We start from the raw sequence: 25,423 nt of genomic DNA on the forward strand, positions 1-25,423 counted from the left end.
TTGATGCCAGGAAACTTCAAACTGCAAAGGTCCTTTTCCGAAGGAAAAGTGAATTATCTGCAAAAGGGGGGTTGGGGGTGGAGGAAGAATAACAAATCAGGAGGGAAAAATGTACTGAAATATTTACACAGCTGTTTTTGTCAGAACAGTACTGTTAAGACTGGTTGTTTTTCAGCCACACAAATAAAAAATAGTCTTAATCCATAAGCAGCATTTCCACTGCTGTGACAAAAATCAGCTCAGTAAATGAGCTCATGCACAGGCATGACTGTCCTTTGCTAGTCCCATTTCAAACCTAGGAGCTTCTTCAGAAGGACATGATGCTATTATCAACCTAATGTTTGTAGATTCTTTCTGGAACAAAAAACATGTTTACAGGTTGCTTCAAGTTATTTTTGCACATCTTCCTCAAAAAAGGAACAAAAAAAAATATCCTTTACAAATATCAGTAGGGTTTGCTAAATGTGAAAGTACTAAAACTGTAATTCAGAATTCGTAACTCAAATGCAAGATATCACTGAAAATGCAAAGAATAAACCCACATCTGATTTTGCTTTTGTTCCCTATGAATTATCAGCACTATCGCTGTCTTAGGGGCATGGAAATGCAAGACCATGGCATTGTCACCGGGGCCTGGACACGGCAAATGCACACCCACTTTATTTCAATGGAGAGTCCTTTGGATCCACAACACTCTTCTCACACACTTTTTTTTTTAAATTGCCATTAGAAATATATCAAATAAAAAAAATTAAGTTCCAGTGTTGCCTTCTGAAGGTGGCTTTTAGCTAAAGCCTTTACTCCTACTGCTATTCCCTAACCAGTGGGAACCAGAGAGGAGCAGGGCACTGGAGGTCTAGCCTTGGCTAGAGGAGCCTTCCATGCTTATTGTAGAAAAACAGACAGATGGGACAAATTGTCATCTGCAAATACAACAATAGGGAGATACGCCCAGTTTTGTTTTCAAAAAGCTGTTTAAACTATAGGACAATGTTTGCATAAAAGCAAGAAACTGACTATGAATAAACTGATGTTAAAAATTAGGAGTTTTGTGACCAACAGAAGATCTGGAATAGTTTTTGGACAGATGAGTATGCACCAAAAAAAAAAAAGTGATTTTAAGATGGAGCTTCACCGATTTAAAACTCAGATTAAACACATGTGATTACTTGCTGGGGAGTGGTCTCAGGAGATCGATCATACCTGTGCTGTCTCCATCTTCCTAGAGTATCTCTGAATGGATACAGAGGGAGCTGAATCAAGAAGTTCCCTGTGAGAAGTCTGTTGGGACAAATTTGATAGCCCACAGTCACTGGAGTGGAGCCACATCACCCCCAGCTCCTCCTGGTAATTATACTTCACATATGTTACAGTTTCAGCACAGGAACTGTCTGATCAATGATGGTTTCTGCTGGATCTCTCATTTAAATGTTAGTCCATGTCAGCTATCCAAGTGCTCTCCAAACCTACTCACAAGACCACTGAAGGCAATCAGAACACATCAGCACACAGCTACTGCACCAGGAGGAGGATGCTAACAGCATGCTCTTCACAGCACGAGGTGAGTAAAGCAGAAGCTGTACAGGAGAGATCCTACCCCATGTATATTTCTCACTATAGACACACCTCTCTGTAGGAGCTTCTTGTTTTCTCTCATACAAATTAAGCCAAAGGGGGCTTTTTGTACCTCCAGCCCTTTCCATTTAGTGCGTGTGCCCATGATGAGCTCCTTAAAAGGTCAGTGCTCTTTCTCCATTATAATTTAATATCAGGGACATATATCAAGCCCAAAGACCAGCCACTGTTTGAAAGAGGTGCTTACAATCACATGATTTTTAATATATTACAGTTGCATGTTTTGAAAACAAAGCACAGGGGGAAGCAGATGAAGTGTAACAGAAGAATTACTCGGGCATTCCATATTATAAGTCTCATCACTAAATTGATTTGTCATTTTTCAAAATGTTATTCTAAATAAACTTGCTAAAGATAAAAACAGCAATCCGTTCCAATTTCTTTATCATATTTCATTACTTCATTGCTTTGGGATAATAGTATGGGGAATACTCTGCTTTTAAAACAAGTTTTCTTCTCCCCAGGCCTCTTAGCATACTTTCAGGCTTGGATCACAAACACAATATAAATCATGTGAGAAAAGTCAAAGACATTTTAAAATAACATGAAACATTAATGTATTTGTTTTTTTAAACACATGTTATCATTTGGAGCTGAAGTACCTGACAGTAGTGATTTAAACAATGTAAAAGGACCAGATATTTTTATTTTATGCATGTCCACTAACTCATTAGTATAAGATGAATAGATTTTTAACGTATGGTGTAACAGGATCGTTTGTTAGTTTTCTGAACCCTGTTGAAAAGTTTATCGAAGCAGCTATGGGGAGTTCAACTTCTTATAAATGGAAGGAACAGTACTCAAAAGTTTAAGATAATGTATCAGTGCTTTAATAAGCCTTCCCCCTAAAATGTTGATTAGAGCAAGCGATTATTTCTTTCACAGTTTAAAACTTTCACATTGCTACATAAACCTTGACACAGTGCCAAGTGCAGAATAGAAAGTAATTTTTGGTTTATTCATTTGAAAGTCCTAAATTTAGCTGCCACAGAACAAGCCTGGCAAATAAAACAATTGTCTAAGTTCATCTAAATTCAGCTAAAGATCAATGCACTACCTAGGAGGAAGAAAAGTTTTAAGTTTGATCTACGTTTGTCTCCAATTCCTTGACACATACAGAAAAGAAGTCACCACCATCATCCCATCAGAGCCACAGGCTTTACTCCAGCAAATACTTTACTTAAGCTAGCAAGGAGAGATGTATAGTGGGGAAATTAAGACTTGATTGAAAAATTTGCAGACCAGGACCTGTCTCAAGCTGGGAGCTTTTGGTGGAGAAAGACAGCATTTGTGGGCAAAGATCACTGATTAAGTAACTTCATGGTCTTCTAAGGACCATTAAAGTTAAGTACAGAACCAAATACTGGTCTTCTTGACATAAAAAAGTTTTAACACACTAAATATACAGCTGAAAGCAAAGAACTACACGTGCATGGCTAGATTTCAGTGATATGAGTCAACCCTACAATTGACATGGTTCTATCAATATACAGACTTTCTTTTTCCCCAGATTGAGGTGTGGGGAAGGGACACAGGGGATAAGATGTTTTTGGATCTTCTTGTGTTGTTTCAAGAACGTTAATGCTAGGAATTTTTCTGCTTCTAAAACTAATAAAGCCCATTTTCACTGAAACTGTGTAAGATCTCTGAGGGCCAGAGGGAAAAGAAGCTGCTGGCCCAACCATTGCCACAGCCACCCGCTGTGAGGGATGGAGAAAACCCCCCTCTGCAACAACGCACATGGGCAAAAACTAGCAAGGAGATCAGACTCAGTCATCTTGTAGAACAGAGCTATCCTGATTTACACCAGTACAGAATCTGGACCCGAGCTGCAGAGAAGCACTAATCATCACAGCTTGCCCACGGTTATTTTTGCATTGTGCAAAACAGAGAAGAAAGGATGGAAAACAAAACAATCTCCTAAGGACAAAATGCAGCTGGAAGTATATGCACAATACCAATGCTAGTGCATGGAAACATCTGGCCAAAATGGGAAGGAGACTGAAGTTTTCTCCCTCTACACTAATGGGAACACATTGAAACCTGACAAAGGCTCTGTCCTGTGGAAATACCACGACTCTCGTCATTCAGGCAGTCAGGCTTGAAATCCTGACATCAACATCAGAGTGGGGAAAAATGACTCCACTCCTTCTGCTTTCCATTGAAATAAAACAGTCTGCAACAAAAGGCGAGCGCATGCATTTCTTTTCCTCAGTGTGTTTCCAATCATGGCAGTGTGTTTAAGTAGTCAGGCTGCATCCAAGCCCTAAAGCTTAACAGCACAGAGAGGGCAGATGACATCCTGATGGCAAAAGCGGCTGTGTAAATCATCTCCAAATGACAGTGTCAAACACCGAGAGCTGCTTAATTTGGAATGTGCCAAACGGTGCTTTTCCTCATCTGGCATCATCTATACATCAGTCAACAATTCCTTTGGGGACTGTAATTCTTGCCATAGACAAATGTACAACAGATGCAAAAAAATGAAAGAAATAAAAATATATCTCCATAGAGGTAGCACAGCGGCCCCTCCCAAAGTCAAAAGCAAACTTGCACACGGGTACAAGCCCCTCTCAGTCATTCACCTACCAACCTTCAGCACCAGCCAGCAATGACAGGGCAAGGGGGCAAGGAAGGATGAGCAAGTGACTGAGAATTCAGATCCCACACAGCTCAAAGGTCCCACTTCTGATCAGGGTTTTCCAGAATGACGTATTTTAGAAGTGCCCAAGTGCTAGTCAATTCTCTTGTCTGATTTTTTCCAAGTGACATAGGATTGTTTCCTGCCCACACTCTCTTATCAGGTGATAAGCAGCAGTACCAGAGGGTTAAGTTATATGCTTTACACTACTATATTATGATTATGCTTTAACACAGTGGTAAGATAACCCCTTCTTTTGAGTGAGCAACATCTACCCCGATGCATCTACATGATTTCAGTCAAACAGACCCCAGTACATCATCACCTTAGGCTAGCTCATGCATTTTGCCAGAGCTTCATTTAAACCATGTCAGTATCCCATAACCATGCAGGAAACCTCATCCATATGCAAAGAAATCCAGAGGGAACAGTAATTTTGAGGGATGGTGTTCCGTATTTAGAGAATTTCTGGTTTTTTTCAGAGAAATTATGCAATTATTTTGTTAACCAGAAAGAAGGCTTTCCCATCCCTTACACGTGCAATTTATTGGATAGAGCCATGAGAAGCTAAGTTTTCCAGAGCAAGGTGTGAGGTACAGACACTGGCAAGGGAAAACAGTGCCCAGACCCACCAGCCCCACACAACAGTCATCTGGATGACTGGAGTCTGGGGTTAAACCTGCACAGTCATGCCGGGCATCAGGGAAGCTCAAACATGCCTGCAGCAGCAATAGTGACAGAGGGAGAGTGACAGCAGAAGACACCAGGCTGCAGAGGGAGATGGGACATCATTACTGTCCCTGAATCCTACCCAGCACATTCAACCCAGAGACCTTCAGGTGCCAGATTGAACTTCTGATCTCCAAAGAGTCAGAAGAGCGACGATGATAGCCAGTTGCTTCACAGACCACCTAAGCAGCAAGCTGCATTTCAAGGGAGTATCTTTTGTGAACAGATTTGAAAGTGGAAATTAATGTCAGCAGACTTGCAGATCAAAAGAATTATCTATTCCAGTATGCTCTGTGTCAACAGACAGTTGTGAGAAGTTGCAAAAGCCTTATGGGTACAAGACACAGACTTGCATGACATGCCCAGGAGTTACTCACCTGTTGAGTTTCAGAAATAACTTCTCTACAGCTGTTTCAAGATCTTCAGGAGTGCCCTACAGAATACCTTGTCCCTCAACCACAATGTACAATATGGTTTCAGGTCTTCCAAAAGAAGACTTGTTATGTTTGATATTTTTCAGCACTTCAAAGCTTGGACTGAGATTCTCTGCCCACTCAGAAACCTGCTATCTTTGGCATCCCCCAAAATTGAAGAAACATCAGTTTGGCTATTTTTGCTGCTGGCTTTCCAATCTAACATTAACAGCCAGCATCCACAAACTACATACTGAAACTTTTACTCAATCCCATGGAAAGTTTGCTGGAAGAAGGGATGAGTAAAGGTTACATTTTTTTGTCTTATTATTATTAGGGAACACACAACAGCTGTACATCCAAACTTGATATTTTTAAAAGCCAAAGAGCAATCACACTTTTCTAAGCTTTGGCATGTCTTTAGCTTGCTGTGCAAAAGTTCCAGGGGGCATGAGTCAGCTTACAAACCCATAAAAGTCTAATTGTGGCCAATAATCATCCTTTTGTTTACACTGTATGTAAAATGCTAACTGCTTCTGATACTCACTGCAGGAGCAAGATTTACCATAAATCTTAAAACTATTTCTGTCACACCAACATGACTTAAAATGGCCCATTTAGGATAGAACAGGACCTACCCCATACACAAAGTTTTGCCTTATTTGCCAAAAACTTGATTTCTCTCTCCTACAGCTACTGAAACACTGGATGCTCTAGAGTTGGCCTTAAATTTAGAAAGAAGTTCAAAGAAACCACATAGTACAACTAAGTTCCAGTTGAAAGAAAGCAACGTGCAGCAGATCCTCTCACAGACTGCATGGCAATCAACCAACTTCAGGCCACACAGAGAACTGGTTTTCTGATCTTACACAGACCCGAGCAGCACTGCAATAGTATCTGGATAGACTCAGGCAGAGTACAGAGAGCAAATGCTTAGATCAGGGTTATAGCAGTCCCACTGCCCTTTGAAGGAAAAGGCTGGAGAAGTGATCCTACAGGACCACTGCTGATAGACCCCACGGAGCACGTTACATCAACCCTCTGCAAAGGGGAAAAGAAAAGACAGAATTTTCCCTCTCACATGAACTCCTTGCAGCTCTTTGATGTGTTTCAGTGGCTGCTCCCTGGTGAGCTACAAGATACTTAAGCAAAAACCATGTAATGATCTGTTTGCTGCATAATTAATTCAATGATCCAAACTGGGCTGCAGAGAAGCCCAAAACACCAAAGAAGGAGAATACTAGCAAAGGGATTTGTATTCATCCCCTTTCCAGGAAGAGGTAAGATTTTATTTTATTAAAAACAAAACAACAAACAAAAAGAGCCCACACAAAACAAAACCAAATTAATTCCAAATCTGCTTGCACAGGTCTTGAAGGAAAAAACATCCTCCTGAGATCATGGTCTAACTTGAAAATTAATGACTCAGTCTGCCAACATGACAGTTCTTGGAAAGCTACACAAGTGCAGTCTGAAGTGAGACTTACAAAAGGAATTCCATCAGATTTACACACTGCTCATAAAACAAGCCCAGCAGCTGGAAAACGCAGGAAACTTCAAAAGTTAGCCCAATTCCTCCTGTCCTGTTCTTTCCCCCAGTGACAGTTTATTTCAAGTAGCTCTTTCACACTTCCCAAGTACAGGTACCAGGGGAAGGGCAGGTGAGGGTGCTTCCCAAACAGCTGCCCAAAACACTGCAGAATCAGCTCATGCCCTTGCACACGTTGCTGGTGCTTACAAGCTACAGCATCCCAGCTGTTGAAGTCACAGTATCAGCAAGTATCTAAGTGGGGGCAGGGAGGACAAAGACAATTTATTGCTGCAAAAACCTAAGTCTAAAGTAAGCATCCTCATCAAGCAATCCCCTTGTCTGTACAGTCATAAATAACAGTTGTGCTAAGTCAAGCCCTCAAACTAGAGGCCTGGGTTTACTACTAACATCCACAGCCTTCTCAGTAAGAACTGGTTCTGTTTTCTTCACTGCTAGGCTAGGAATTCAAATAGATGCTGCTGTTCAGATGATGGCAAACCTAGGAGTATCTTCTGTAGCAGCAGTGGCTGGATTGTTCCCAGCCTGGAAAGCACAAGGGGAAGCTGGTGAAAGATGCAGGGTGAAATATTGATGTCTGGTCTTTGATGCATGCCAGGGGGCTGTGATATTGGTATACCTAAGGGGAGACTCCCTCAGCCCCTTTCCACAGCTGCCCTCCAGGACCATTGCAGAAGCTGATAAACAACTGCCTACTCTCTGCCCTTCTTTCTCTCCTCCCAGTCTGCTGTTCCAAGCCACACATGCCTATGCACAGACACCAGGGTAAGCAACAGGCTAAGAAACAAATGCAAGAGATTTAATTACAAATTGGGAATATTCCAATGAGACATGACAATAAAATAAACCTAACATTATCTCTGCATGAAAGAATAAAGACTTGCAAGGTATTACCAGGGGTTGAAAAAACTCAAGTAAAAATAAGATCTTGAAAAGCAGTATTGCTCTTCCCAAAATATTTTTTTAAGGAGGAAAAAACACCCCCACCAAAAAAACCCAACAAAAAACAAAAACAAACACACAAAGAAAACCCTATGAGTATTAAGCTTTTGGCACTGCACCATGAATTTCTAAGCCATGGATTTCTCTAAAGGGTCTCTTAGTGCATCTTAGCAATTCATAGAGGAAGTGACCCTCTGGCATGAACACCCAGTTGTCTGGGCTTTGAAGTTGTGGAGGCTTCTTAAAAATGTATGACACTTACTCTGATGTCCTGCCTCTGAACACCAGCTTTTGACCTTTCATCTCTAGAGACTTTCTGACTCCCAACCCTGCCTCACAAGAGAATCTTTTCTCTGCATTCACAGCAATATTACAGTCTCTAACACTTCAAAAAAAGGAAGGAAAGCACTGATCTATCAGCCTTTTACCACTTTTTCAGTTGCACAAGTAGATTGTGGTTGATACCCAGTTGTCTTTAAAATGAAAGTAGGCTGTGTAGGTCAGACACTAAATATTCAAGTGTCCTGATGAGAATAAATCACTGTAGAATCAGGTTTTTCCTTGTGTTTTCAACTGTCAGTTTTGAAAAGAGTCTTTTGGTCCAAAAGGCAAGTAAGTTCATAAGGTTCAAATGAGCCCATAAAGGCAAACTGCCTTTACAAGGCATGGTACTTAACCTAGTTACTAACCCTTGCTTGCTCCTTTACTTTGGACAAAGTTCAACAGTTTCAATTGTTTCTAGATAAAAGGAAATGAGGAATTCAGTCTTGTAACTACACTAACATCCACTGACTACCCAATTAACCCAAAAAATTCATCATTATGCAAGGTAACAACCCTAATAATTGTAAGCTCAAGAGATAACTGGGGCTGCTTGCAAAGTACCAGAAGACACACAGTAAAACAAAGAGTTCCCATACTATTAGCAGTATTTGAACCCCTGCTAAGCACCTAGCAGGAAAAAAAAAATAAAGCCTCTCTTCCAAGAAGTGACTAAAGTGATAGATGATTCAGTAAGTAGAATGGTAGGTTGTGTAATGCAGGATTTAACATGCTCTCTCTCTTTTGCCAGACTGTCATGATTACTTGAAGACTCACTTCCAGCAGAGGTTGCCTTGCCCTGGGTTAGGATTAAGAACAGATTGGGAATTGTGTCTAATTTAGTGTATTTTGTTTTAGGCTTTATGGCATGGGTTGCTCAAAACCCAGGAAAACTCACTTGAGACTTTAGCAGGTAACTGCAATTACAGGTGAGCGATGAATTTAAGTGCTACTTACAGTTGTAACACAGGTAGGTCTTTCAAACAACATTGTGGAACTGGAAGCCTCACAATGGAGCGTTAACGTGATTTTTTTCACTCTCAGACAGCAATGGATTATCAGAAGGATATTATAAACCACAGTGATGTGCATGATCACACAGAGAGACCCCAAACCCAGATTTTCAAATTCCCAGCTCTGTGCCCAGCCTTCCCAAATCCCACCACACCCTTCCCAAATCCATTTCTGAAGAAATGGGAGGTTGGCTAATTGCTGTTAAAAGGAAACATAGGAAATTCCTCATTGGTCATGTCAATGAGAAACACACCTGAATAGCCTGTCAGAGCACACATGTGGGAATGACCTGCCTGGCTTCCCATCCATACCATAAATGAACTTCTGTCCCAAGTTAAGAGTTCAGAAGTAGTAACTGGCAGCAAACAGTTATCAGGGTATCCAGCATAGTCCTTTCTTCTCAGAAACTCCTATTGCCTCCTGATACTGAGTTTAAAGAGGAAAAAGTTTCCAAGCCCAAGGAAATGGCACATTAGAGTGAAGAATCTTGTAAAAGAACAATAATTTGGAGTCTGTTACATCTCTGCTCACTTTAAAAAGAGCACTGAAGTGATTAGAAAAGTCAGCCAGAAGGTAACCTGAAGAGATAATTTTATTTGCTGTCAGCACAGTACTTCCACATCACGATAAACTTCTGCCATGCCGACAGGAAGTTGTTCCCTTTCTCACAGCGACTAACACTTTAAAAATCAATACCAAGGCATCCCTTGGGTATTTTCCTTTTAGAGACTGCTCTTTGGTGTCCAGCACAGAAGTTAGCAGTTGGATGAGCTGTGCTGCCCAGACCCCCACGGCCTCAGGGCACCACTGTTGGAGGTCCAGTTTCACCCATCTGATTTTTCAAGTCTCTGGATGCTTTTCAAAACCCGGGTCCCATTTCACAGGCTGTGCCGCTCAGCTGCCTGCTCATAGCTGCCATCGGACTTTTAATAACTTTGGGTTAGGGAACCTGCATGTGTATTTTAATAGTACTGATGATTTACACCATCAGGACCTGTTTGCAAAGATCAAAGATTAACCGTTTGCTTTTTTAACTAGTAACATCTTCCCTTTTCCCTCTAACATGAGTTTTGGCTGTTCTTTGCTAAGTAGTATTATCTTTCTCTTCAGGATATAACTCCAAATAATTTGGGTGTATGGGTTTAAACCTGATTACAAAGCAAAAAACATTCCATGTTTCTCCCATAGACACCATTAAAGCTTAATTGGGATTAGACAAACCATGGTGGAACACACGGATATTTGAAAGAAGAAAACACGACAGCCCAGGGTTTTATGGCAGAGATTTAAACACAGAATGTGTTAATGTGTTCATGTAGCAGATGCAATATGCCAGTGTCATTTTCAAAGGAGGCAGATTTTAGCTCTTGAAAAGAGTATATTAAGAGCAGTATTAAAACTCAAAACTCAATTTTAAGAACAAGCTATTTTGTCTTTCTAGAGTTCAAACCATGGCAGAAAAGAGCTGCTAAGCTTTATTTCCCTCACCAGCAAAACTACAGTGGCTGAAAGCAGAGTGAAGATTCCCCCCCCCCCCGCCCCCCGCAGTCCTGGCGAGCTGCAGGGCTACGGATTTACTGTTTCAAAGAGCTAATTCCTACAGCTGCTTCCCAACACTTCAGCTCCTCATTTCCGCTACACAAACAACACCTGGCTGAGAAAAGACAACCCTAGGAGACCTGCTTTAGTTGTCAGCCTGGATCTACTCTGCTCAGCCCGAGAGGAAGGATCTCAGCCTTTCACATTAAAAAGAGAAATATACTGCTGAAGCTCTGATTTTGCCATGACCAAAACCCAAACAAGATTTTTTTTTGCTTAGTCTGCAAAAAGGGAAAATAATTATTTTTCCTCTTCGGACAATGCTTACAAGTCCTTGTATCTGGCCAGAACTGGTGTTAAGACTCGCACGAAAGGTCTTACCAGGCTGATATGAATAGCCACTGACACAACACCCACTCAACACAAGTTACAGCAGGGAGCGTGCAGCTTACATCAAGCCCTTTCCTCCCTCCTCCTTTCTGAGGCAGTACTACATATCTAGGACTTGGTTCCTGTGCTTTGAACAGCCATCTTCTGACACTATCATCCCCAACAGTGGACCAAACACCCCAACAGAAATGGCAAGCTAATTAACCCAAGGAAAATTCCCAGCCTAGAGTCTCCATGTTGTCAAGTCCCATCCCTCCCCCAGCACCGCCTTCTCTTGTGGGATAAATGACTGTGTTTGTATTAGTCAAGATTAACTTATTTAGATTTGGCTGCACAGCTATCATAAATCAAAATGAAAGAAAAATATCTTAAGCATAATCTCTGTTTATCTAACTGTTTCTGCTCATGTCTCCAATTTCTTCTTAGCTCCATGCTGGAGCCTTCGTAGGGTTTCCCATCAGCTGTGGCCAGCCGCGGCCCCATCCGACCGTGCTGCCCACAGAGGGAATACCACAACCCACGAGTGACTTTATTGAAGGGGTCTGAGTGAGCACACTTGTCATCAGCATCCTCGTACATCTGAGGAGTCACTGCAGCTGCCTTTCATTGCACATTAGCACATCAGCACTAATGCGAATCTGCCACGGTGCACCACAGGATCACACACAATGGTTCTTGTATGCACCCAGTGTGTTTTATCAAATAACCTAACCTAATCCTCATGAAAACATTGGCTGATGAAGTATATTGGCGTCTACAAGATTTTTGTGGGCTGTTAAGCTGTTTTGTTCTGCATAGTTGTGCTTCCCGTAGCACGCGAGCGGTGCCAGGGCTGGCTCTCCATGGCAGCGTGGGCAGACAGAGCCGCTATTATGCGCTTTGCGAGGGCTCTTGTCAAGCCTTGGAGCTCAGGACATTTTGTGTTGGGGCCTCCCAACGTGAAAACAGGACGGAGAGGAGCTTCCCTGTCTTTTGCAAGTATGCCACAACAATCTTTATCTATAAAAACTACTCAATATGGGCACTTACCGTCTCATCTGAATATTGCAAGTCTACTGGTGGGAATCTCCCAACACTTTGGTGCCAGCTTGGTGTCAAGCCCAAATCTAGAACTAGTAATAGACTCCTTACTAAAACTACAAATAACTGCTACGATTCACATTCTTATACCAAGTCCAACAGTGAATCCCATAGATACATATGGCTGATTTGCACCTCTGAGACAATTCTAACATTCCCTGGAATAGAGTTTCTGGACCCCAAATTCACTGGAAGTAAGTTACACTGTTGTAATATTTGGTATTGACATGATTATAATACCTGTATCAACTGCTCTGGGTAAAATCTGAAGTTTCTTCAGAGGAAAAAAAAGCTCAAACAAGTTCTGCTAGTTCTCTCATCCCAATCATTTACAGCACACTGACTCTTCAGTGTTACAACATTTTGGATTCAAAGGTAGACAAAAGCTCTAAACAAGCTGTCCAATCTATCCAAGACCTGTTCTGCATCTCTTGAGTCATAAAGCTGTCACACAGAAGTGGGTGGGAAAGAAAAATTTACTCTTTATTAATACAGAATTTACTTTAGGTGATTTCAGATGGATTATGCCAAGCAAGCTCACAGTTGGTTTGTTTTTCACACACATCCATTCTCCTTGCCTTTTGGAAGGCAACATGCTATTGTAACTTGGCCAGTGTTTCAGGCTGAACCCACATCAACCTAGAGCTGTTATTTGTTGGACTTCTAAGCCTTGAGGAAATGCTACCAAAATAACACAATTTCCAACTTGCTAGAGGTAAAACGCCTGACTTCTCTACCCTGGCTTTGCCACTCATCTAGAGCCAACTGGGTTGAGCATGAAGCCATTTCTCTTTTTAGAAAGACACTTTGTCCAAAAGTCCTTCTTCTGCTTTTGGGGAGTCCACATACTGGAGACCAAAGCTATGAAGATCCAGCAAGCACTTTGCTAATTATCCTGAGATTGTGAGATAGGTTCTGCACTTCATAGATAGCAGACAAAGTGACAACAATTTAAGCTTTATTCACACTGCGGTCAAGATGGAAATCAAACCCAAGTGCTCTTAGCTCTTCTAATCCTCATCCCCTTACCACAGCATCCTTCCTTTCTCCATTAGGTAACTCAGCTCTGCCAGCATTTGTGCTTCTAGTTATTATGGACAAGAAGTAGGACATGAGCAGCACACCCCAGAGGTTACCACTGTGCATGAAATAGCAAGACCAGGAGAGATTGTTGAGAGCCCAGGAAAACAGATCAGAGCTGGACTGCTCATTGGAGAAGAAAAGAGTTCACCATCTCCCTTTCTATTCCAAGCTGCACAAATCCCACTTGAAGAAATTTCCATCAATCCTGCAGGCTTCTCCCCTAAGGTAATAGGTGCAGTTAACTGTGCTTAGAAACCTTTGTTTTTTCAGCAAAGAAGTCTGGTTTTCCACACTGTGTGTGGAAGTATGCACAATAAGAACCAGATCCATCCTGGGTGGTATGGAGACAGTAAGCTCATCAGGAACCATGTACTCTACCATATGAGACATCTTTTTATTTGATGCCAAAGAGGAAAGGGGGGTGGGAGGAAGAAAGATATGTAGTACATTTTCTCCCTCCTCTCTCTGCCCAGGCATGATCAATTTTTGTAAACTCACAGTGGAGCCTGTTTCCACCCAAAGGACACCCCCACAGCACTTAGACATATGTTCTATGTCTCAACAAAACATCACCAATTACAACTTACAGCAAACTCAGCAGTCTGTTCTGAAATTTCTATGAGGAACATTATTGAAGGGGTTAACAGTGATTGGTAGGGATCTTATAAGATGCCCTGCAGCTCATATTTTAGAAAGATCTATTAAAATATGTACAAAATCAATATTATGTTCACAAGGAAGAACTAAATCATCAGAGCCAAGAAGTAGTGAGCAATTTTGTTCTCAGCATACTTTTACTATAACGTTTTATGACTGTTTGACTGACATCAAGTTCAATAACACATCATTGATAGGATTTTTGTTCAGTTTCTACTCAGCTGTTTTTCCTGTTTCAAATCTCTTCTTATAAATCTCAAATTAGATTTTATACAAGGGGATTTATCAACGGTTAAAAGAAAATATGAACATAGCTGATGCTTGAAGCGATACACTGTGAAAGAGCAACAGGATGTGGTTTTATCACCAACAGGATGCTGGTTAACACATCATAGCCCTACATGATGGTTATTGCTGGGGAAGGCCAGTGCCATCACTCCTAGCAACTTCTTCAAAGGGAGAAAGAAATAAGAGAAGCCATAGCTCTCTAAGGAAAATGTCAATAAAAAGATCTGTATATTTAGACAAAAGGTTGCAGTGTAACTAGACTGCAAACAAGGAGGAAAAAGTTCACATTTTTGCTGCATTCCTAGAAGAACCCTGGGTGACAATGGGTCACTCTTCAGTTCTTCTGCAACAACAATATTACCTTCATACAAAAAAAAAAAAGTTGATGAGGCTAAAGGAAATCTATACAGGGCCTTGTAGTGAACTGACCAAGCAGAGGTAGTATAAACACAGAGGAAAGTCAAGATGTAGTGTACACTGCTACCTGACCCCTAGGAAAATGGAAAAGATAAAGTTTAGGTTGGAAGCCAGGAGAAACACGCCATCAGAAAGATGTATGATCTCATGGCATAACCTCCCAAAGGAAGAGGCAGAAGAGCAATTTCTTGCTACTTTTAAAATCACCTAAATGGCTTTGTGGGAGGGCACAATCCTGCACAGGAGAAGCCAGAAATGAGGCAGGATTAGTGGGATCAAGGAGATTTACCTTGTTTCAGCTTTACTATGCCCCATCAGCTGTTTGCTAATGCCGTGGCAGGACCAAGACCCAACTTTCTGAAACCTCTCAAGCTGAGATATCCCTCGGCAGGAAGGGTGGGCAGCATGGGCAGGCTGCCCTGCTACCTGCGCCCAGCACGATGCAGAGATGCTGGATAGAGCCTGTCCCTGCTTGGGGACTGCAAGAGGAGCAGTGGGGAGAGGGGACAGAATTAAGGAACAGCAATAGACACTGTGCATTTTACCTCCAGGTGATTGGTAGGGGACCAGCACACATTGGAAACAATTGTATTTTTTTACTATTCAACAGGGATCTAAGTACACGTTAACGAGCACCTGGCCCCAAGCCCACTGCCTGGGCTGAGCTGTCCATCAGTAAGGCCAACTCTCCCAACCGTGCTGTGAGCCATAGGAGAAGCTAAACACTAGGAAAAGCCAGTTTTATAATTGCAGAGAAAACCTTGGAATGAGGGGGAGAAAAGCAGCCCTATGAAGTGTATCCCAAAAGCTTCATTTTGATGAGACTAAGGAACTCCAGTTAATGAAGCCCTTTGCCTCAAACTTTCATTAGGAAATTAGCATGATGTGTAAAACATGTTGATTTTGAGTCATGTTGAGGTCTGGTGCCATGATGGCAGGGAAGTGTGGCCTGGGAGTGGGCACCCTGTTGAAATGAAGGCTGCAGCTCAAGCTGGAGCACAAACAAAACCATCACTGTCTCTCCTGAGGCCAGTACCATTTCCAAGCCAGCTCTGTGAGACTGGAGAACATCATGATTTCCGAGTATGGGCAAGACAAGATGATGAGGTAGATGTGCCATTGACTAAATATCAGAAATACCCACCAAAACACACCAGAAGCAGGAAGGCAATGAGGAATGACACCTGGACCATATCTGACCTGTACTGTTTTTTTCACTTGAAGCCTGTCCCAGCAGTCACTCCTTCATGAAGCAACAATGGGGCAACTGGAGACCTACAAGGAGAAGACCAGCCACCCCCAGCACTGAGCATTGAGGTGCTTGTGAGTGCTGATGAGGGTGGCTTGGCCATAACTTGTTCCCACCACATAAACACCACAAGTGAGATGAGCCAGGGAGGAAAACCCTAATGAAGCACCAAGAGCACAGGGTTATGTTAGCATGGGTGTGGCTGCAAAAGGACTATGTGGACATCAACAGAGAAGAAACATCAATGCCTTAGCCCCACAGTTCATCTTTGTGGTCCCCTCCTCTCAGCAAACTTCTGCCCCACCCCCCAACCCAAACCTATCCTAACTGCAAACAAATGAAAAACAAATTTGGACTCTCAAATGACTAATTTTAGGTTTGGATTTGATCCTTTTTTTACTCCCTCCCCTAAAAAGAGAAAAAGGAATAAGGCTGTAAGGTATAATGAAAGCAACATGTGAATGCAATAAACCAACTGCAGAGCAACCTAAACACCCATATGTAGCTGACCTGAATTATAAAGGTTGGGGGAGACTCACAGCACTGCTCAGCTCCAGCTCTGCCATGCAGCAGCACCCACAGCCCGCTCCAGAGACAGGAATGTAGCTGTACCCACAAGACCCCAAACTCCCAGGTGCTATGGAAGAGCACAACACACTAATACTTGTATAGATATATTTTTTTCCCTGCTACCCAATCACTCCATTCTGGACTTTGCTTTTGAGATGTGCTTCCCATCCCGGACAGCACCCTTTGGTGAGCCAGGAGCTCGGTCCAGCCAGTGGGCAGATTCACAGCTTCCCTTGGCAAAACTCCTTTTCCCCTGTAAGATCCAGACAGATCAGACACCTCTGCTTGCCATGTAAGGCTAAACAAAGGTATTTGTATGTCTTGGGTCTTTGGGTTGCTCTCCAGAGCTGCAGTAAGAAAACTGGCAGCACTGTGGCACAGCCTCCTGCTCTGTGAGTTGGACTGGCTCATCTAGACAGCAGCATGTCTGTGCCTTCAGGCAACATGGGAGCATTTCCAAAAGGAAAACCACAAAAAATGCCTCTTCACACAGGATACCCCAGTGCCAACACTAAGCTTTCAGCAATTAAAAAATTGCCCATGCAAGAGTCAGCTCTGCATTCAGCTGGTATTTCTGAGATAAACTTGCTTCAGGCACAGCAGGTAAAGAACAGTTCATTGCCTGGCTCTTTGGGTTTCAGACCAGGCAATATTTCACATTCCAGGTCAAATGTGAACACATCATGCTTTAAGGAGATCAGATTTAGTAATTATAAATGCAATACTCCAACAACATTGAGATTCAGCTGGATTCCTCTTTCTGCATTTCCAAACAATATGGGAATTATTGGCTTATTAAGGTGAGGACATCTGTGTATTTTAATAAAGTGAATACAGGCCTAGCAATGACTACCAGAACCACAACCTAGAAGGGCTTGCGATCATTTTATAACTAAAATAAGCCATCGATTCACCACATGGCCTAGGGCAGATTGCTGTGGGCTTCCTCAGGCTTTTTTCAACCCAACAGAAAATCCAGGTAAAAGCAAGCTGAAAACCAGATGCTACTTCTCTCAGCTGATCTCTCCTAAGTAAATTAGGTGCAAGCTGAACACCACCCAAGCACTGAGCAGTTAAATCCATAAGCATCCAGGACTGGACAAAGTGTCCACCTTAACAAGGCCCCTCTCACCTACAGCTCTCTCTCCCTTTCAAATGCATCCCTTTGCCCTCTTATCACAGCAGCAGGGTAGAGGCTTTCAGATGTTTTTTTATCTAAAAGACAGGCAGCTGGTTGTATACAGCCTTGGTTACTGCATGCAGCAAGAGCTGCTGCAATTACCCAAGCATGCAAGTTGAGAAGCACTTCTTTGGGTGGCAGCGCCCAGTCAGGACCTGGCCCAGGCTCAGAACCACTTCCACATGTTATTTTTGGTAACAAAGTCAGTTTCCACCCCATTTCACCATGCAGAGCAGCAGATGCGACTTATGCTGGATTGCTGCTGCAAGAAGCACTGGTTGGACAACAGCTTGAAATAACTCCCTACTTCAGTAGGGTAACCAAGAGCAGACCTTGGCTCCCGCTTCTTCCAGCCCCTTTGTAGCTCTGGATCCTAAAATAGAGCTAGGGTTATGTTTCGAAGTTCTGAGGTTTTTGTCGTTGTTGTCTTTTATACTCCAGTCTCGAAGTCTATTTGCAAAACCACAGACCAAATACAAGCCATTCCGCAGTCGTGATACTTTGTGGTAAGAATGAAAAAAACAAAAACAAAAACGTTTGGAAGGACCTCTTGGTAATCTACACATAGTATTTCAAAGCCACATATAACTTTGTTATGTAGTAAATCAAAATGACTTCAACATTTAAGCAGCACAATATTCCATGGAAGAGGGTGTTTTGTTTTCAAATATTTGTCATATTATAGAATTTACAGTCATCCCAAACACGAAACATGGGCTGCAATCACGCAAGCAGATCCCCAGACCCAGTTTGCGCACAGAGCACCAGCAGCTGCAGCAGGGTTCAGGGAGATACCAGGTTTCCTTGCATGATAGAATGCACGGAACTGGGGCTGTGGCCAGGGCTGCCCTACATGCACCTGCACTCCACCTTTTGCAGATGAATAAGCAGCAAAAAGACAATAATGTTTCTAGTTTCTGGAAAGGTGTTAATTACAATATCCATGTATTAAAAATATATATATATAAGAATGCAACTCATTTGCAGCCATTATATATATACATATCTATAAAGTCACATATGTAATTGCAAGAGAAAACACACTGCAGTGATTCCCCATCAGCTTTGCAATATACTGCATAATGCAGATCTGTTTGGGATGTGAGATGGTGGTGAATTGAAAACCCTTTCAACTGACTTTTGGCAGACCAAGATAGTAACTCAGTTCTTGACACATGAATTCAAAGCTACAGACTATTCTTCCTTCCCTTCCATGGAAGTGAGAAGAAGCAAATAATCTCCACTGACCTCCAGTGATGGAGAGGTTAAGGCTTGGGTGATCTCCCAACCAGCAGCTCTTACTAATGAGCCCCAAAAGCCCACTACAGGGCTCCTTCCCATCCACAGTATCCCTCTCCTCACTCCCCTTTAGCATTTGCAGGACTAGACTTAGAGCATCCTGGGGGATAAAAAGGAGGCATCCATCCCCGGCCCTCAGGATACCCTGCTGCTGCTGAGCAGCCAAGGCTGCTGGCCCAGCTCCTCTCCTCTCACCAGACAGTCAGGAGCAGAGCATTTCCAGTGTGGCTTTGTGCCCATGAGTTACATGGGCAAAGAAAAAATAAACACTGTATTTACACTAACCAGCCTTTCCTGTTGATTAATTCTTCAAGCAGACCATTTCTTCTTTAAATCAGAATATTTTATCAAAGACATTCAAGTCACAAAAACCTACATCTAGGCTCCCCCAGCAGTCTTCCAACAGTACCATGTGCACTATCCCTTTCTTTTTTAATGCTGTTGTGTCAAGAACTTCTGCATCCTTCTCCACCAGCCCATGCAAGTGCTATCTTGCTCATGCAGGTGCCTGGGCACAGTCAGCAGAGCTTGACACAGAGTGAGATTAGCATGCTAAAACAGGCATAGCTGAAGATACAAGATGGCCTTTGTGTCCCGCCTTACTGGGTCATTTCAACCCTAAGCTTGGTCTGCTATGACTTCTTAGAAACATGACCTTCAAAACTAATTCAGAATTATTCCCTGGTTGACTGCCAAAGACAACATCAACAAGGTCCATTTATTGGCACAGTTTCTAGCAAGACCCTTGTAATTCCCCAAACTGTACATTCCCTTTGGATGAAAAGGAAAACAAATAGCAAACCCATGCTTTTTTCCTGAAAATGTCCTGCTTGGAAAATCATCACACTTGGACCTACGCCACTTGAATTCATCAGAGAGGAGAATCTGTTTATTTGCACATCAAGTACATCTTATTGTTTCTGGATGTCAGTATGTAAATTGTCAAGTACAAATTTATTTTTCCACTAGCTCAAGTTTTTCTCTGCTCTACAATTACCATAATCCAAGAAATGGCATGTGTTTCAAAGGGCTCCATTTTAGCTACAGCCACATATGATAAAAAAAAATCTGATTAGATAAATCTTCTACTGGCATTTAGGATCTTGTTTTTCAGTTGATTCTATACGGATCAAACACAGAAACATACACATGTTTTGTCCATGCACCACTCCAGTAGTCAAATTAATCAATCCTTGTACAAATGACTCAACAGGGCATAGTTATTAGCTTAAAACAACATAAATGAAGACAAAGTCAGTAAAATCAGAACTCCAAAGAGAAGAAGGAAAAGGAAGTTAACAAGAAGGGTCTGACACAAACAGCAATGACTCAAAAGCAGTTCCTTCAGCTGACAGACACCTGTGTTGTCAACAACCCCAGTTCCCCAAAACTCAGATGCACCCAGAGATGCTCTCCAGGGCATCCTCAGGAGAGAGATGGACAGCAACCATGAAGGAGATGAGACTAAATTAGCAGCACATGCCTAGAAGCCATTAGAAAGGGGCAGTAAACAGAAAACCTTTACAATGGCTCCTAGCAGGAGTGCCAAAGTGAGTCAGGATAAAGAAGAAAGTTCAGAAAAGCCTGACCCATGGGGCAGAAGACCTGACCATGCACCAGGAGGCCTGGATTTACTCAATGCTGCCCTTTAGCAACAACTTGCTGAATGTTACAATGCTGTAGCCTTTGGCAAGTAATTTCTTTCTGTGCCTGTGCCTATGCCTGTTAGAAGTGTTTTTAATTTGCTGAAACACTCATTTGTTCAGGACAAGATGTACCTTCCTCTAGTTTGGGTTAGTATCTCAGGCTCTGTGATTCTTAATTAAATACTGCTGCTAATAATGAAAGGATACAGACATGAGGAATGGAGTTAATTTGCTCCTCAGAAGTCCTATTAGCTGCTTTCAGTAATCACACAAAAGCTCGAGGCTGAACTTGTAACTGAGGAAGACCCAGCTACCCCTGGACAGGGGACATTTCTTTCAAGCTGTAATGTTTGTTCTGTAAAAACAATAAAGAATTATTTTTGCAAGTAATCACAGCAAATTACTCCATGTCCTTTTAATACACATTCTCATAGAAAAAACCTAAAGAACTAAAACACTATACCAGGTGTTGATACAGTAAACAGATAAACACAGTAAAAGCACACAGCCTGGACTGACAGCTGGTTGTCACTGAAAGCCCACCTGATATTCTAAATTTCTGCCCATGAAACCAGACAGTGCAGCTGGCCTGAGCACTGGGCAAAGTCAAGAAACCTTAGATGCAGTTTAGTGAGTGTCTGATGGGATTTCTTCTGGCTTACATGGGACAGGACATCAGTATCTGTTTCAGAATCAAAACCTGCTTTTCAACAATAAAAACTCCGCACTAATAGCAGCTAATAAGGCACTCTGCAATACTAAGGCTGGTGGGGCATCTACTGTTGCATTTCATTGAAGGCTTCAGACTTAGCCACAGCAGTAATCCACAATCTAAAATGTAACATTGCTTGTTCTATGATCTTCAACTTCATAACCATATGCTTTGTGGAAGATTGCCCTGACATTTAGGTTCCAAAAAAAACAACTATTAGGGGTATCTGCATACAAAAATATTTTCAGATTATTCCTTTTGGTAATAAGGAACAGGACTCTGATTTCACAGAACAGACACAGGAATACATTTAGGAAAGGTTTTCTTTCTGTATGTAAGTTTAAAACTTCAAGCGATATAAATCACTGCATGCTTTGGAAGAACTAATATCCCTGAGTCTCAGGAACACCAGTACTTGCAGGCTGAAGTATTCCTTTTATAAGCAAAGTACTTATGCCAAGTCAACTTTGTGTATTATAAAGTTGTTATGAAGTGTAATTACTACACAGTATAAGCAGGACCCGAAACTAACAGGGTGGGGTTTTGCAATCAAAACCAAGGAACAAATAATTTACTATCCAGAGTTTTTCCTATATAGTCCCTGTGACTGGAGGCAGGGCTCAATATGGGCATTAAAGGTAATTATACCAAACTTCAGATCCAAGTTTAACAGATTCTTGCTTTAAAATGAAGTTTGTCATAATCTGAAGCAAAACAAGGACAATTTCTTGGTGATTTCAGACCACTGTTTGACAACATTTGTTAAGAACATGGTTGTAGATGTAGAATTTCCCATAAAACCCTCAGTCTGAGCACTAGGACTCAGACTACATCTATGAGTTTGGGATGTTTTCTGGAACTTATGTCATACATTAGGGTTTGGCAGTAGCATTACTTCCTTCTCATTTTCTGTTGTTCATTAAAACATGTTGGGAACAGGGCTGAGGTTGTTCGTATGTCTATTGCATAATCCTTTGTTTTAAATGCTTATCAGAAGGTGGGAAGTCAAAGGGAATTAAAACAAAGAATAACCCCAGAGATGAGAGCAAAGTCAAGTTTGGGGAAAACCATTCACAAAGACAGAAGCCAGCAGATGTGTCAGGTGTGCTGAAGACAGAAGGCCAGACTGTTCCTCTCAACCCCTGAGCGTGTCTCCTCATTAGGGGAAAAGCAGCACAACAAAGAGACAAAGCAGCAGATCCGGTGCCAATTCTTTGGGAGTTTGTCGACAACATCTGTGCTTATGTCAAGCCCTCAGATGATAGCAAGATAAACTGGGCTCTCCCACAAACAGCAGTTTGTAAAATCTAGAAAGGAAATCTGGAACAGGGCTGAGAATTAGCATTAGAGCTGCTTTTATTGTCTCAGCTGCAGAGTAAATACCACTCTGTGTTTGCCCATTCCCATGCTGCCATGGCACAACAGGCAGCTCAGCACTGGGGTCAAGATGGAGCTGCGTGGTGGTTTTGTCTTCAGCTACCTGCTGGTGATCACTCAAGAGCACGATGTGGTACAGTACTTGTCTCCTTGAAGCTCAAAGCCATCATTCCATGGTTGCTGCTTTATTTCTCTATAACCACTCAAGGCTGCAACTGTCTCTCCAGCCCCTGGTGTCTGCAACGCTCATCTCCAAGCCTTTTGTGTGAGGTTGGTGTCCAGGCAATTCTCAGGCACAGTTACAATAGTTCAGAAGGATCACAATGCCCTCAGCCAGCCAAACACACATTGTTCCCATGTAAAACAGTTAGGTAAAAATTCTGCTGTTTATTTACAGACTTTGTACCAATGTGGTATGAATCAGGAAGGGGAAGGGGCACACATTCGTAATTGCTCTGGGAATAGACTAGTTTGCTTACTCCAAAGGAAAGCAGAGAAATTATTTAATGCAATAGGTCAGTTGTGCAGTACAACATCTCCGGGGAAAAAATTCTTCACTATCGAGGAGCAACAAAAATAGATTGTCCTGTCCACCAGTCACTTAAAAATGCCACAGCCCATCTGTACATTAAAGTAGATTTTAAGAGAGTTACCCATAATAAATTAAAGTCTAGCTTTAGTCTTCATTTAATAAATTATAGTCCTTATACTGCAACAAGATAATGGGAAATGAGACTACAAGAATGCACTATAAACCTAGAAAGACTTCTATCAAATTCTAAATTATAAAGAATATCTACAAACTGCATCTAACTACATCATTCAAGTAACATTTGCTACTTTATCTCTCCCTATCAAAGCATGCCATCCATCAAAACTGTTTCTCTGCTTAGGAAATGCAAGCAGTAACAGTTTGATTATTTAAATTAGGAGTACTAGAAAAAACATCCACAATGAACTGAAAAATAGCCCCAGACTACTTACACAAAACACTTGTTACATTTTACAGTGCTGGACAGAGATTCATAGATTCAGGCCAACCCTGACTAACAAAGAATCTGCTTAAAATTTATGGATATATTTCAGCTTGTTCATAAGAGAATACACTATTGAATTCCACTAGAAAAACATTTATTAGGATATGTTCCTTTTATTGATGAAATATAAGTAGAAATACACTAGATAAATTAATATGTAGCCACACAAAGGAGGTTCCTTCTGGAGGAAACTTTCAGAAGCAGAAACGAGAACTCTTCACTGCCCCAAGCTTCAGAAATATCCCAAACAAAAAGAAACCAACCCTAACACTTGTATCTTTACTATCAAAACCCAAATACAGCTTCTGCACTTTGCCATCGATGCCTTGCAGCTTCCAAAAGCCTGCTGCATTTTAAGAAAAGCAGTTGAAGCCCAAGAGACACGGCTTGGGAGCACACAAACAAGTCCCTGATAATCCACAGGAACAGAGATAAGAGGGTTTGACCTAGACCCCCTTGAGAAAGGAACAAGAGGAAGGCCTCTTTCAACACCACGAATCACACGCTGCTCCATTTACCATCACAGTGGCCTGGCCAGCAAAAGGCTTCAGCAAAACAATTAACCTTGGAAATGCAGCAGTTTTTAAGGCAGTTTTTTCCTGTGGCTGGAGATGCAGGCCTTACTGAAAGGTACCTGGAGTCCCATCACACGTTTCTGGGTTGGACCCCATGGAGAACTTTACCTGAACTAAGTGAAATGAAAAGAACTCATCACCAACTTTTCTTATTTCCCCTCTCTAGCAAAAGCCATCACATCACCTCTGCCTGGGGAAATCAAAGGCAGTGAGGAGTCTGGTGGGCTCAGACATTGGTTGACTTTTCTGCTCAAGTGGGAAGTGGGGTGAGGAGTTTCCATCTCATTTAGCTTTTCCTTCAAAAACAAAAAAGCAAACCAAGAATGCTCCCACCAAGTCTCACCTTGTCAAGTGCTCTGAGACAGCTCTTACTTTTCCAAGTTTAGCAGGTCCCCATACCTCAAGCTGTCACTGCACAGGAAACTACAACCTCCTCTTCAGCTGTTGGATCATGTATTGGACAGCATGAATAAAGAACATGATTTCTTCAAAATCTTATCTCAAAAAGGCTTGTGCTTGGATAGCATTCAAACACTGCACACTTGTTTTGAAACTCATTCATTTTTACATACTCATGATGAAAATACTCCTCTGTTCTCAGGGCTGGAGGTGCTTAGAAGCATTCATGGGGAGTTACAGCTCAGGGAAGCACATCCAAACAGAAGGCAAATAAGCTACTGTGTGAGATGACAACTCATCAAGACCCCAGGCCCTGCAGGGATCTCCCTAAATCTTCACCCTGACAGTAACAGCCACTTAGCAACCAACAAAACCTTCAACACAAGTCAGACAAGTACAAGGAGCAATGTATGATGGAAGGCTTACAGGAACAATTAACATATCTTTTCGGTTATAGCATTTTCCAATTTCAAGATAAGAGCAGGGAAAGATGGTTGGAGATGACATTCCATCCCAAAGGGGAAACTAAGGCAGAGAAACTTATCCAGCTAAAGCATGAACTCATAAATCCATGGGCAGGAACCCAGGAATTCTCAGTGATGTTTATTATTCTCTGAATACTTTCTAATAAATTCCCTCTTTACTACAAAGCCTGCCTGATCCAACTGTACATATTTACTT

Source organism: Apus apus, chromosome 13, assembly GCF_020740795.1.
Source record: "Apus apus isolate bApuApu2 chromosome 13, bApuApu2.pri.cur, whole genome shotgun sequence".
Lineage (NCBI taxonomy): Eukaryota > Metazoa > Chordata > Aves > Apodiformes > Apodidae > Apus > Apus apus.